Raw genomic sequence first — 13,353 nt, 5'->3', positions numbered from 1 at the left:
CCAGACAGACACACATACACACAAACACACACACTCACAATTTATACTAATTGCACATGTTACCATTTTCCTGAAATCCCACGGTGGTGCCCAGAGGAGGCCTAGCTTAAGAACCCTCTTCTAAGGACATTGACCAGGGGGTTCTCTGAAGCATACCTACTCCAGTTCTTTGAAGCCTTATTCTTCCGTTGCAGCTGCCTCCACCTCTGTGCTCCTTCCAAGATTAGTGCACAGGGAGAAAAGAGCCCAAAAGTGTAAGCAGCTTTTACAAAGAACTCCAAAGAGTGACTGAAGAGAGAGCTGAAGATCCTTGGCAGTGTTTACATGTCATGCCTCAAAGGTTGATGGCCTTGCACGGGTGCAATTCAGGAAACCACATGTTTCCTCCTGGCTAATGTAGCTGGCCTTTACCATGGGTTTCCGGCTGTTTTCCTGCTCGCTTTGCTCTTGTTCACTCTGCTCAGTTTTCAGGCTTCACTTTGGAGTCTCCTAAGAAGTCTGATTTTACACATTTACTGTTCAGCCAGGAAAAGTATCATTTGTTCATGCATCATGTATTTTTTGAGCACTTGCTTTGGTTCCAGGGATGGGGGCAAGGTATGTGGGCACTGAGCCACGCATAGCAAATAAAGGAAGGCAAATGTCATGTCCTGTGACTTTTACATGGTTACAAACTTTTATATCAGTTTTCACAGTACTAAGGCTAATTTTTTTTTTTTTTTGGTAGGAGGAACACTTTTTTTAAAAATTATTTTTGATAGAGACAGAGCACAAGTGGGGGAGGGGCAGAGAGAGAAGGAGACCCAGAATCTGAAGCAGGCTCCAGGCTCTGAGCTGTCAGCACAGAGCCCGACGTGGGGCTCGAACTCACAAACTGCGAGATCACGACCTGAGCCGAAGTCGGATGCTTAGGAGCCACCCAGGCGCCCCAAGTAGGAGGGACACTTTTAATGAAAATATCTTAGGCCTACTTATGTAGGAAATTATCTTCATTATCTGCAGAGCTGTATTAGGAGATTTAATTGGCTTATAAAACAAATTTGGAAAAATGTACATGGCATAATGTGAACAGACAAATCTGAATATATAATTATGATTTTGTAATTGTAAAAACCATATATCCTCATGGACAAGGCCTAGACATTAACATAAGCAAATGAAACATTGACTTAGACTTGAGAAGGGGTGGTGGAAAAACTTTCTTTTGGGTTTCCGATTTTTTTTTTTTTTTTTTTTTGGTAGGAGGAACACTTTTTTTTTTTAATTTATTTTTGATACAGAGAGACAGAGCACAAGTGGGGGAGAGGCAGAGAGAGAAGGAGACACAGAATCCTAAGCAGGCTCCAGGCTCCAAGCTGTCAGCACAGAGCCTGATGCAGGGCTTGAGCTCTGATATTTCCAGTATAGTATCTGTAATAATTATCTCAAAACATTTTAAACAGAAAGTAAGTGTGTGCTCATGGCCTAGTTTTAGGAAGGGGAGGAGAAGGAAAAAATAGTTTTTTCCTAGATCCTTCTGGACTATGCTTCTAAGTCGTATCCATCCCTCACACTTCATCAACTGCAAGCAATATTTCAGGTGGCGATTGGGAAGAGCAGAGAATGGAGAGGAGGAAAGCTAAAAAGCAAAGAACAGATTAGCTACCAATTGTGGAGTATCTTCTGTACGCTCAAAGCCATGCTGGAAGGTTCTCCACATTCAGTAGGTGGGGTGGTAGCACAGCAGTGTGCTGATGGCAGTAAGGTCTTAGAAATCATAGTGTGTGAATTCAGCTCTCAGCTTTGCCCCTTAATACTGTAGTACACTTGAGTAATCTTCTAACCTTTCTAAACCTCAATTTCCTTGTGTGTAAAAATGAGGGGAGGATGGATAATTGCACTAAACTCATAGGGTAGTTACGTGGCTTATGTAAAAGAATCTGCAGGAAGCAGTAGTTCTCGACCTTGGCTGCTTCTGGAGAGCTTTAAATATTTTTTTTAAAGATTTATTTTTAAGTAATCTCTCCACCCAATATGGGGCTTGAACTCCCAACCCCAAGATCAAGAGTCACACACTCTACTGACTAAGCCAGCCAGGCACCCCAACTTTAAATATTTTTGATGCTTCAGTATCCCCAACCAATTATATGAGACTCTCTGGGGGTGTTGTCCCGGCTTCAGTACTTTTGAAGTTCCCCAGTCAATTCCACTGCGCAGCAAAGGTGAGGACCACTGCTGGCTCCCGTTAACATGAAGCACGGTGCTATGACGTGCTCTGTATGGCTCTGCCTGGCTCTGCGTCACTCTGACAGTGGGCTTAATGTTTTCATTCCTGTCAACTGCACCAGAGAAGTTTTTTGTTTTGTTTTATCTCCGTTTTTGCAGGTAAGGAAAATGAAACTCAGGTTAATCCCTTCTTCAAGTTCACATAGCTAATATGTCATGAGGATTGAATGGCATCCAGGTCTTTTGGATTCCGTAAGCCTCTGCTTTGGAGAAAAAGAAGAGCAGGGAAGGCAGTATAGTGAGAGAACAAGAAGGGAGCCTGTATGTGCTCAGAGGTCAGGGGGCAGGACTACTGCCAGGGTCAGACAGCATGCCAGTTCCCGACATTTCTGTGGGCCACATGATGTCTTGTGGCCAACTCTGCACAAATGTCGTTTCAGCATCTGTTTGCTAAAATTTGCAGGTGGTGTAGTAAAGCCTTCATTTTGTCTGATTCTGGTTCCAGCTTTTTAGGGTCCCCCAAACTTTTATCTAGCAAGAAAGTCCATTTTGATATCTTTGGCTGCCAAAGTGAGAGACTAAATCCTTCAGAGAGTTTAGGGAGTGGGAGTGTCTTGGCCAAACGTGGCTGACCTTTTGTGTCCATGTGTAAATCAGGATCAGAATCTGTATGTTCAGGACTTGGGAGAAAACATATTTTCAGTTTTAGCTTGGCTGTAGTTTAAACCCTAAAGATCGGCATGAATTTTTGAAAATATCTTTGGGGGATGAACTGTGAGTAAATAAATGGTGGAATAATAACATTTGTGAACTAACTCAACTGTAGGTTGTGATGGTTCGCTGAATATAGAGATTTTCTGGCATTTTGCTTGTGGTTCTGAAGGAAGTTGTTGGCAGGTACCCCGCGAAGCAGACTCTGAGATGGAGATTAGCATGTCGGGTATTTATTAGGGAGGGCTTTTGGACTAACACCTGTGAAAGGGAAGGAACAGAAGTAGGACTGGGTAGAGAGAGGTCACGCTGTGGTACAGTTTTTTTTTTTTTTTAAACATTTATTTTATTTTTGAGACAGAGAGAGACAGAGCATGAACAGGGGAGGGGCAGAGAGAGAGGGAGACACAGAATCTGAAACAGGCTCCAGGCTCTGAGCTGTCAGCACAGAGCCCGACGCGGGGCTCGAACTCACGGACCGTGAGATCATGACCTGAGCCGAAGTCGGACGCTTAACTGACCAAGCCACCCAGGCACACCTGTGGTACAGTTTTAATAAGAGGTCTTACCCAGGGGTGCCTGGGTGCCTCAGTTGGTTAAGCGTCACACTTCGGCTCAAGTCATGATCTGGTGATTCATGAGTTTGAAACCCCCCTCAGGCTTGCTGCTGTAGAGCCCACTTTGGATCCTCTGTCTCCCCATCTCTCTGCTCCTCCCCATGCTGTCTCTCAAAAATAAATAAACATTAAAAAAAAAAAAAAAGGCTTTACCCAAACCACCCAGAAACTCAGAAGCTTAATGGGTCCCTGGATTGTCCTGAGTTGGGGATGAGGGCCTTAATACCCTTGGGTGGGCCAGGCACTGGGGCCCAAGGGAAGGGCACATGGCCGTGGGTGCAGCCACTCTCTTGAGGCAAAGCAGGAGGAGGCTGACAGCTAAGGGCTGCATGCCGGCAGCTGGAGGAATAAGTCCTTTTGTCCAGGAGGGGATCTGCGCAGCACATCACAGTGACTGCTACCAGGACAGTACTGATGGGCATTTCAGCTGAGATCCACAGACAGTGGCCCTTAAGCTCCACCTATACTTACCTCAGGTTTAAAGGAGCCTCCCTAAACACCTTTCTGTTGACCTCACGCAAGATGGGCCCATGCCTACACAGCATTCAATGCTTTTTTTTTTTTAATTCATACCATTTTTGATCTAGTTTTCCTCAGCATAGTCTTGGATTTTTATTTCATCTCTGATCACTCCACAGTCTTCTTCAGATTCTTCCTAAAAGTTCCTCACCCTTATCCCCAAAACTAAGTGACCCACTGTCTTGAGCTCCCTCAAATGCTCTATAGCATTTTACTGCATTGTGTTGTGTGCTTGCATGTTGTGCGTTAGTCTTTCAAGGGCAGGGGTTGGGTCTTGTTCAACTTGGTCCCTCCACCCCCACGTCCCAGCACACACCGGTAGGCACACAATAGGCTCTCAGTAAATGTTTGCTGAATGAATGAATAACCATGATACCTTCTATTTTTCCTTTTCCTGAAAGACTCTATTCTTGAGTCTTAAATAATTTTGATCTCTTATTCTAAGAACTAAGATATTCTTCTGTATTCAAGTACCAGGCAGAAATCCCAGATTAAATAAATATAGTATCAGTTGTATGCAAATAGAAGTCTGGGTCTCAAAACTGCTTCATGTACCTGTCTGTGGCTCTGAAGGAAGACCAAAAGGAAATAGTTGTGACTGACTTTCTCTGTGTCCATGCTAATTTATATGAAAGATGAATCATTTAAAATAACACTCATTCTTGTAGGAAAACCTTGAGAACAAACAACTGAAAGAGTTGGAAACTTCCAACTTTAAGAATGAATTATTGCTCTCAATGTGACTGGGGAGACAGAAGGAGAAATTATGTGTTTTACACATTTCTGTGAACACCTTGTGATAAAGGTGCTCCTGTTACAAAGTAATAGGAATTGAACAAAGGATAATCCACAGACATGCCACTTATAACCCGTGGATCAAGAGTAGTCAGTAAACATCATCTAAGTGAGGAAATATGGTAAGGGAATGTTGGAGAAGACTTTGATTTAGAGTCTACGGAGTGAATGAAATGAACAGGAGAGTTGTTGATCGGGGCAGTGAGACACTGTGATCTCCATATGTCCTATAAACCTCATCTGTACTTTTCTTGTACTTGGCTAAAAGAAATGTTCATCTTTGGCTTAAAGGGCTGATGAAGTGAAATTTTCTGCCTGGAATGTGCCCTGTCAGGGAGAGGGACTGTGGCCTTTGCCAATCATGCCTGCTGATTTGGCTGAGCCAGAATCCGTTATTGAATTAGCTCAGCTCTGAGGCAGAGACTGCTAGTTGCCTGCCACATCCATTTCCTCTTCTTGGGCATTCACATAAACTACATTTTTCTGCCTCCCTTGTCATTATGTGTTGGCATACAGCTGAGCTCTAGCCCTACATGCCATCCTCCATACACTTTTCCCATCTGCTAGCTGAGTGTAAAGGACTTTGAGGTCCTAGGAAAAGGTAAACCAATATATGAAAAGAGCTTGGCTCCCTGAATGACCATGGAAAAGGCTGGCCAGGTTCCTGCTGGCCAGGAACATACATTTTGGGGGTTGTGTGAGAAAAAAACGTGCTGTTGTCTAAGCTGATGAAAATTTAGAATTTATCTGTTAGAGCAGCTGGCATTAATCTAACAAATACAGGCTTGTCAGCTTACATTTCATAAGGCCAACTCTTCTGCAAGAGAGGCTGAGAAATATTGTCCTTTAGTTGGACACATCACCACTTGGAATATGGTTGGAGTTGTGCTGATAAGAAGGGGAGAGTGGGGCATTTGGTGGTCAACCAGCAGTCTCTGCCACAATGTGTAATAGTTTAGATATTGCAGAGTGATTGAGGGAAATGAGGACTGAGAAAAGATCATTCAGCTTGGCAACTAGGAAGTCACTGATGACCTTCAGGAGCCTAGAGTAGAGTCATTATCAGATCGCAGAAGATGGAGGAGTACATGGGCCATGAGTCATTGGAAACAGCAATGAGTTTGGGCTGTGAAAGGAAGGAAAGAAATTAAAAGTTTGAGTGGCAGAGGGAAAAATAAAGGCTTTCGTACTGGTGTAAAATTATTTATACTTTTAGACCTGACAAAGGAAAACCAGTAGAAAAGGAGAGTAAAAATTCGGGATAAAGAGATGATTGAGAGAAGAAGACTCAAGGATACTGGGATGGGACATAGCAGGATGGGAGAGACGAGCCATAGAAAGAAAATAATGATCTTCTCCCATGATGGGAGTTGAGAAAGTGAAGGTAGTGCGTATAAAGACAGGTACTTTGAGGTGAAAAGTGGGGTAAATGATGGAGCTGACCCTAAGTAGCCTCATTTGTTCATTCACCAAATGCCACGTTTAGACAGAGCTGTAAACGTGAAAAATGCAGTCCTTCCCTACATGGAAAGAGTAGAGATGATCATTGAGCAATAAATTATTTAAACAAGAGGTGTGAAGTGATGAGTTTGTCTTGAAAGTAAGGAGTGTCAGGGGTATAAAAATGAGAGAAATGGAGCAGCCGGTGTGGGGAAGGCCCTAAGGCATCATTAATACATGGTGGTGGTGGTGACAGTGGTGGTGGTGACAGTGGTGGTGGCTGACAAATAGCAGTGAAAGCACAGCTGAAGTTAGCATGAACCTGTAGTGGGTCCCTTAGCATACTTCTCTACTTTCTCAGCATTCATAGTCTGTGACCCGAAGGCAGGAATGGAAAGAAAACACCTAGGTCAGTTCAAGGAGTGTTCTGTTTCTTTCTTTTTTTTTTTTTTTTAATTTTTTTTTTTAACGTTTATTTATTTTTGAGACAGAGAGAGACAGAGCATGAACGGGGGAGGATCAGAGAGAGGGAGACACAGAATCTGAAACAGGCTCCAGGCTCTGAGCTGTCAGCACAGAGCCCGACGCGGGGCTCGAACTCACAGACCGCAAGATCATGACCTGAGGTGAAGTCGGCCGCTCAACCTACTGAGCCACCCAGGAGCCCCAGGAGTGTTCTGTTTCTAATGTTAAGTGTAGTAAAATTTTGGAACAGTGGCCCAAGGAAGTGAAAATTCTATACAATAGATTATTTAAAATCTGTTGGTTTTATTATCTTTGTATAAGATAGAAAGGAAAAAAAAATACCAATAGGGATAAGTTACACTTTAGTAAGCATTAATTTTTATCATATGCAAGTTACTTTGAGCTCAGATTGAACATACATTAAAGAGTTATTAATTTCTTAAGCATGGTATGAAAAAAGTTAATGATGTTAAATTGAATTACTGTGGTAGAGACTGCTCACTAACTCAGTTTCCTCTTTTTCCTGGGCACTGAGCTAGATGACATCTCCCAGCCTCTCTTACATTCAGATGTGGCTGTTGACTGAGTTCTGGCCCATGGAATGTAGGTGGAAATGATGTGCACTACTTGCAGGCTCAACCTATGAAAACTGGCCATTCATGATCCTCTGCTCACCTCTTCTTTCACCTGCTGACTGAATGGGGGGCATCCAGTGGAGGACTCTGAAGCCCAGGGATTTAAGGAGCCAGGCTCACTGAGTTCCGCATGAGAATCCAGTTGAACTCTACTGAGTACAGAGTAAATTATTGCGTTAGGCTTCTGAAATTCTGAGGTTTGTTTGTTATAGCAACTGGCTGGCATTTCTTTCCCTAACTAATCAAATTAGTAATCACATGAGAAGGGGGCTTACTTAATAATAACGTATTTAGCCAGTCTGAAACATAGCAAGCCCTTCCTCACCTTAAATTACACAAACTTTGAGTACATACCAATTTACTTAATACATTTCCTATGATTGTGGAACAGTTGGATAATGTGTTTGTGGGTTTCCAGTCACTGACATTAAAGATTAATGGGAAAGTTGCTACAAGAAAAGGGAGGTGAAGTGTATATCAGAGGCTGGGAAAGGCCTTTGGAAGGCAGCCATGGGAAAGTAAAAGAATCTGAAGCAGTCTTCCTGGGTCTTGAATCTGCATTCCTGACACCACCGAGGGGAGACAGTTGAACCGCGTAAACAGCAGTGTGCCGATGTATGCTGGAAGGACGTTATCAGGGGAGTGCCAAGTTTTTTATTTTATTTTATTTTTTTAATTTTTTTTAACGTTTATTTATTTTTGAGACAGAGAGAGACAGCATCAACCGGGGAGGGGCAGAGAGAGAGGGAGACACAGAATCAGAAGCAGGCTCCAGGCTCTGAGCCATCAGCACAGAGCCCGAAGCGGGGCTCAAACTCACGGTCCGTGAGATCGTGACCTGAGTTGAAGTCGGACGCTTAACCGACTGAGCCACCCAGGCGCCCCCCAAGTTTTTTAAATCACAGGAGCAGAGAAAGGGGTTTGAGAAATACCCAAATGCCAACCTAGAATTCTATACTCAGTGAGAATATTCTTCAAATCAGAGACAAAGAGATTTCTCAGCAAGGAAAAGCTAAGATAATTCATTACTAGGAAATTCACACTAAAAGAGATAATAAAGAGAATTCTTCAGGCATAAGGAAACTGATCCCAGACAGAAAAACAGAACTGCAGGAAAGAAAGAGGAAACGTGGATAAATCTAAATAAAGATGCACTATACAAAACAGTTATATTAATGCCTTGTGTAGTTTAAATATATATGGAACTAAATTCATGGCAACAATAGCACAAAGGACATGAGGGGGTACATGGAGTTCAAATGTTTTAAGATTTTCACATTATCTAGGAAGTCGTAGAAGTATTAATATGTATTACAGTAGCAAGAACATATGCCATAATCTCTAGAGTAACCGCTAATAGTAAAGGAATATATAATTAGCAAAGAAGAAAATGCAGTAACACAAAATATATAGCTGGTTCAAAAGAAGAAAAAATATAAAACAGATAGAACCAATAAAGAATAAATAGTGAAATCCAAATATGTTTTCAATAATATTAAATGTAAATGAGCTAAAGTCATTACAGATTTTTAATTTGAAAAAGAAATTAAGCAGATCCTCACTGGATGGAAGCACATAGCACAGACTAGGTACAGTGAAACTAAGAAAATTAGGAATCTATTTATGCATCATTTACAATGAGGTTAGAAGTAGAATATTGTTTTGCAAACCACAGATAAATGAGACATCTCTTTCATCCCTTATATTTCCATATGAGGTCTACCAGGTTTTGAAACAGAAGTCAGCAGCGAGGACATGGACGAATCAGAGGAAACTAAGCCAAAAGGCGGGGAGGGTTTACAACTCTTTAAAAAATTGACTTCTAGAGCTTTTGTGAAAGGCTGGTCCTTAAATGTTTGAATAGGAACTAGGTAATTAATATTTTCAAGGTATTGAAAAAGGAAATGAAATCAGAAATCAGCACACCAAATCTGTGAACATTAAATGAACATTAATAAGGCTTTTTGAGTGTGGACTCTTAAGATTCATGGCTAGGTAGAGACCATTTGGGATCAATCTTTACTGAAAGTTTCTCTGACTTGAACTCCCATACATATTCCTAAAGATTAATAAGTTCCACAAGAAGTTTTGATTTTATGCTTCATTTAAATAATTTTTTAAATGTATGTAAACTTATTCTGTCTTCTATAGTCAGTATGACCTAATATTGTTTCCATGTGTTTCTGTTCATGTCACATTGGCGCCAAGGCCTTCTGATGTCATGGGTCAGTATAAGAAGAAATGTTTCATCCTTGTTACAACAAAGGAAAGCTGTAAAAGAATTGCTTTACCATGCAGCACATAGTGATACAGGCCACGACCTTAATAGAACATACAAGGCAATAGTCAATTCCATAATCATATTTTGAGTTAGATGTGGTTTTTTTTTTTTTTTTTTTTTTTTTTGTAGATCTGGCATACCAACTTTACAAAGGTCATCATTAGAAAATGTAGTAGTAAAACCCCAGCGAAGACCTCTTAGTTAAATTTATACTTTGTGGTAGGTAGATTTAAAAACTGAGCCATGAGAATAATAGGTCTGTAGTTTAAAATGAGTTCATCTTAAAAAGGAAAAATAATATATAATGATGATCATGGTTCATCACCTTCAAAACTAAGTTGTGATCTGTAGCTGGGTTCCCTCCTCAGTTGGAGACAACTGTGGGAGAGTCCCAAGCAAGCAACTACAAACATTCATACTTCGGGTATCTTGGCTCAAAGGAATCTCTGATGCTCTAAGGAAGATGAACATCAGCATGCCCAGACTTTTTGGAACCCTAGGAGATGGAGAAGGGTATAACCTCATTAACTTTAAGGGATCAAGTGAAAATCAAAGAACAAAAAAGTTTCCTCCTGGAAACTGCCTGCTATAAAACAGCAGCAGACCACTTAGGGCATGCAGGTAAACTGAGGCCCTATGAGTAGCTCCGAGAGAAATAATCACAAACCTGAAGAGCCAAGCGGTAGTGGAGAGGAAGAACAACCAACACAAGCTGTCACACACCAGGGGCACGGAAGGGGATTGTGATAATTTGAACAAAAATAATAAAAGCATTTAAGGAGATTCAAGTATAGCTCAAAAAAGATTTTCTGAAATGAAAAATAGGAGTTTCAAACACAATTTGGTAGATGAATTGGAGAAGTTGATTGCTTCTGAGAGATGCTTTCTTTGCCTGTGTCTGGCCATTTATTCAAAAGTTCATTACCTTTTGGGTGTTATGGTTGGGACTGTTCAGAGCTTCTTCCTGGACCCCATCATGGCCTGAGGGCTTTGGTTTAGAACCCTTTATTTAACAATTCTCTGGGTGTATGCGGGTATATTTTTCAAATTTCTTTCCCTGCTCCTAGGATTTAAAAAACTTGGCACTCCCCTGATAACTTCCCTCCAGCATACATCGGCACACTGTTATTGAGGCGGCTCAGCTATCTCCCCACCGGGCTGTCAGGAATGCAGGTGCAAGACCCAGGAAGACTGCTTCAGATTCTTTTACTTTCCCATGGCTGCCTTCCAAAGGCCTCCTCCCAGGCTCTATCATACACTTCACCTTCTTTTTCTCTTCACTTCTCATGAGTCCTTCATAACTTGCAACAATTAGTTTGTGTTTTTTATATACTCCAGTCTTTGTGTGAAATTCTCTATCCTATCATAGATTTTACTGATCATTTTAACTACTGTTACTTTGAAGTCTGTGATGAATCATTCTAACACCTGAGTCATGTGTAAGTACGTTTCTGTTGTCTGCTTTTTCTCTTGGTCCTGCCTAATTTTTTTTTTTTTATTGATATTAGACACTGTGTAAAAATACTGTAGGGGCCGGGGTGCCTGGGTGGCTCAGTAGGCTAAGCGTCCGACTTTAGCTCAGGTCATGATCTCGCGGTTCGTGAGTTCAAACCCCTCATCGGGCTCTGTGCTGACAGCTCAGACCCTGGAGCCCACTTCAGATTCTGTGTCTCCCTCTCTCTCTCTCTGCCCCTCCCCTGCTCGTGTTCTGTCTCTGTCTCAAAAATAAATGAACATTTTTAAAAACTTTAAAATACTGTAGGGGGTTTGATGAAGTTATCTTTCTCCAGAGCGGGCTGACCTAACTTTTAGTGGGTAGCTAGAGTAAGGGCAAATGGCCTTATTCAGGGACAGAGCTGACTTGATGTTGGATTGCAGTCTTTGAAGCTGTGTTGGCTGGGGGAGTGAGTAGGGGTTGAAATCCAGCTGGTAACTCTGCCCCTAAGCTGTGATTCCTAGTGTGATCTGCATGTGCCCAAAGAAAAGGGTGTTCTGTTCAACTGACACAAAAGTATACATATGGACTAGTAGTTGTCCACTTTCACCTCTTCCCATTACGGTTGCTTTTGGGAAAATGGGAATGGAAATAGGTCTGTTATGGCAACCTCAGTTAATGGCTCCGGCTTTCCGAAACCTGTAGCTTTGAAATTCCAAGAAGCTTGTAAGGCAAATTAACTGAAAAGAGTGGCAGCAGCCCATTGAAAAAAAACCTGTGAAGGTGGAATCATGATGCGTGAAGTCTACATTTAATAATAATTGTGTAAAGGAAAACAACAAAAACATTGTCCTGAGCTGCTTTGATGTCTAATTAATTCAGGGCAGGACTGAATGGCAAGTATTAAGAGAAGGGGGCCAGGACAGAGAATAGATGCTATCTGAAGAGTGACTCGGGCTAATTTTCTCCAAAATCCCACAGGTATGTTCAGTGAAAATTTATAAGCCTTATTTGTTTCAAGATGACGGGAGAAAAGAGAGGAGAAGTCCTGGCAAATAATTAGAATTTTGGCTAAAGCTAAAGACTAGGCTGCCTCATCTAATGTGGTCCTTTAAGCCTGATCCACAATAGATATAAACAGGCAAAAGTTCTTTGCTTATTTAAGTCACGTTATTTATAGACATCTGGGCCCCAAGCAACAAAAATATCATTTAAAAGGAACTCTTGCAGTAATTTTTGGCTCAAGGAAGCACAACTTGATTTGACTGGATAAAGTTTGCAATTTTATAGTATTTTCCATGTACTTATCAATTAGAGTAAATGATATGAAACAAAAAAAAGTGCTGAACTTATATTGCATTTGCAACTGTTTATTTTCAGGAGATAAATAAATAAATAAATAAATATATATATATATGTTTTTAAAGTTTATTTATTTATTTTTGAGAGAGAGAGAGAGAGAGAGAGAGAGAGGGACAGAGAGAGAGAATCTCAGGCAGGCTCTGCACCTAGGGCTTGAACTCACCAACTGTGAGATCATGACCTCAGCCAAAATCAAGAGTGGGGATGCTTAACCAACTAAGCCACCCAGGTGCCCCCAGGGGATATTTATAGGTGGCTTCTAGCATGTATAGTTTTGCACATTTATTATTATTTTTAAGTGACTTTGTTTTTTTTAAAGTGTTTTTAATGTTTAATTTTGAGAGAGAGAGAGAGAGAGAAAGAGAAAGAGTACACGAGTGGGGGAAGGGCAGAGAGAGAGAGAGGGAGACACAGAATCTGAAGCAGACTCTAGGCTCTGAGCTGTCAGCACAGAGCTTTACTCAGGGCTCGAACCCACGAACTGCAAGATCAAGACCTGAGCCAAAGTTGGGCACTTAACTGACAGAGCTACTCAGGCGCCCCATTTCCACGTTGATTAAAGTTTACACCAGTTTAGAGTAATTTATGAATTTCCAATTAGACATACCTAAATAGGCAAGAAAGAAATCTGTGGGTAAAAAATCTCTATTCTTTCTTAATGTATGTAGCTATATCCCATCCAGACGTCTTGCTCATTGCCCTGCTCCATTTCATCTGGGTATTCCTCTGATGATTAACATCAGTGTAAGCAAGAAAGTATGTGTTCCTCCACATTAGGCCACCTCTGTTCTCCTGTCTTGTCCATTCCCACCTGTGGCCTGTAGCTCAGCCATCTGCAATGGGAAGGAAGAGCTCTAAGACCAGCCAGCATGACTATCCAACTGTTCT

This window comes from Panthera tigris, chromosome B3, assembly GCF_018350195.1.
Source record: "Panthera tigris isolate Pti1 chromosome B3, P.tigris_Pti1_mat1.1, whole genome shotgun sequence".
NCBI lineage: Eukaryota > Metazoa > Chordata > Mammalia > Carnivora > Felidae > Panthera > Panthera tigris.
This window is presented reverse-complemented; position numbering follows the sequence as displayed.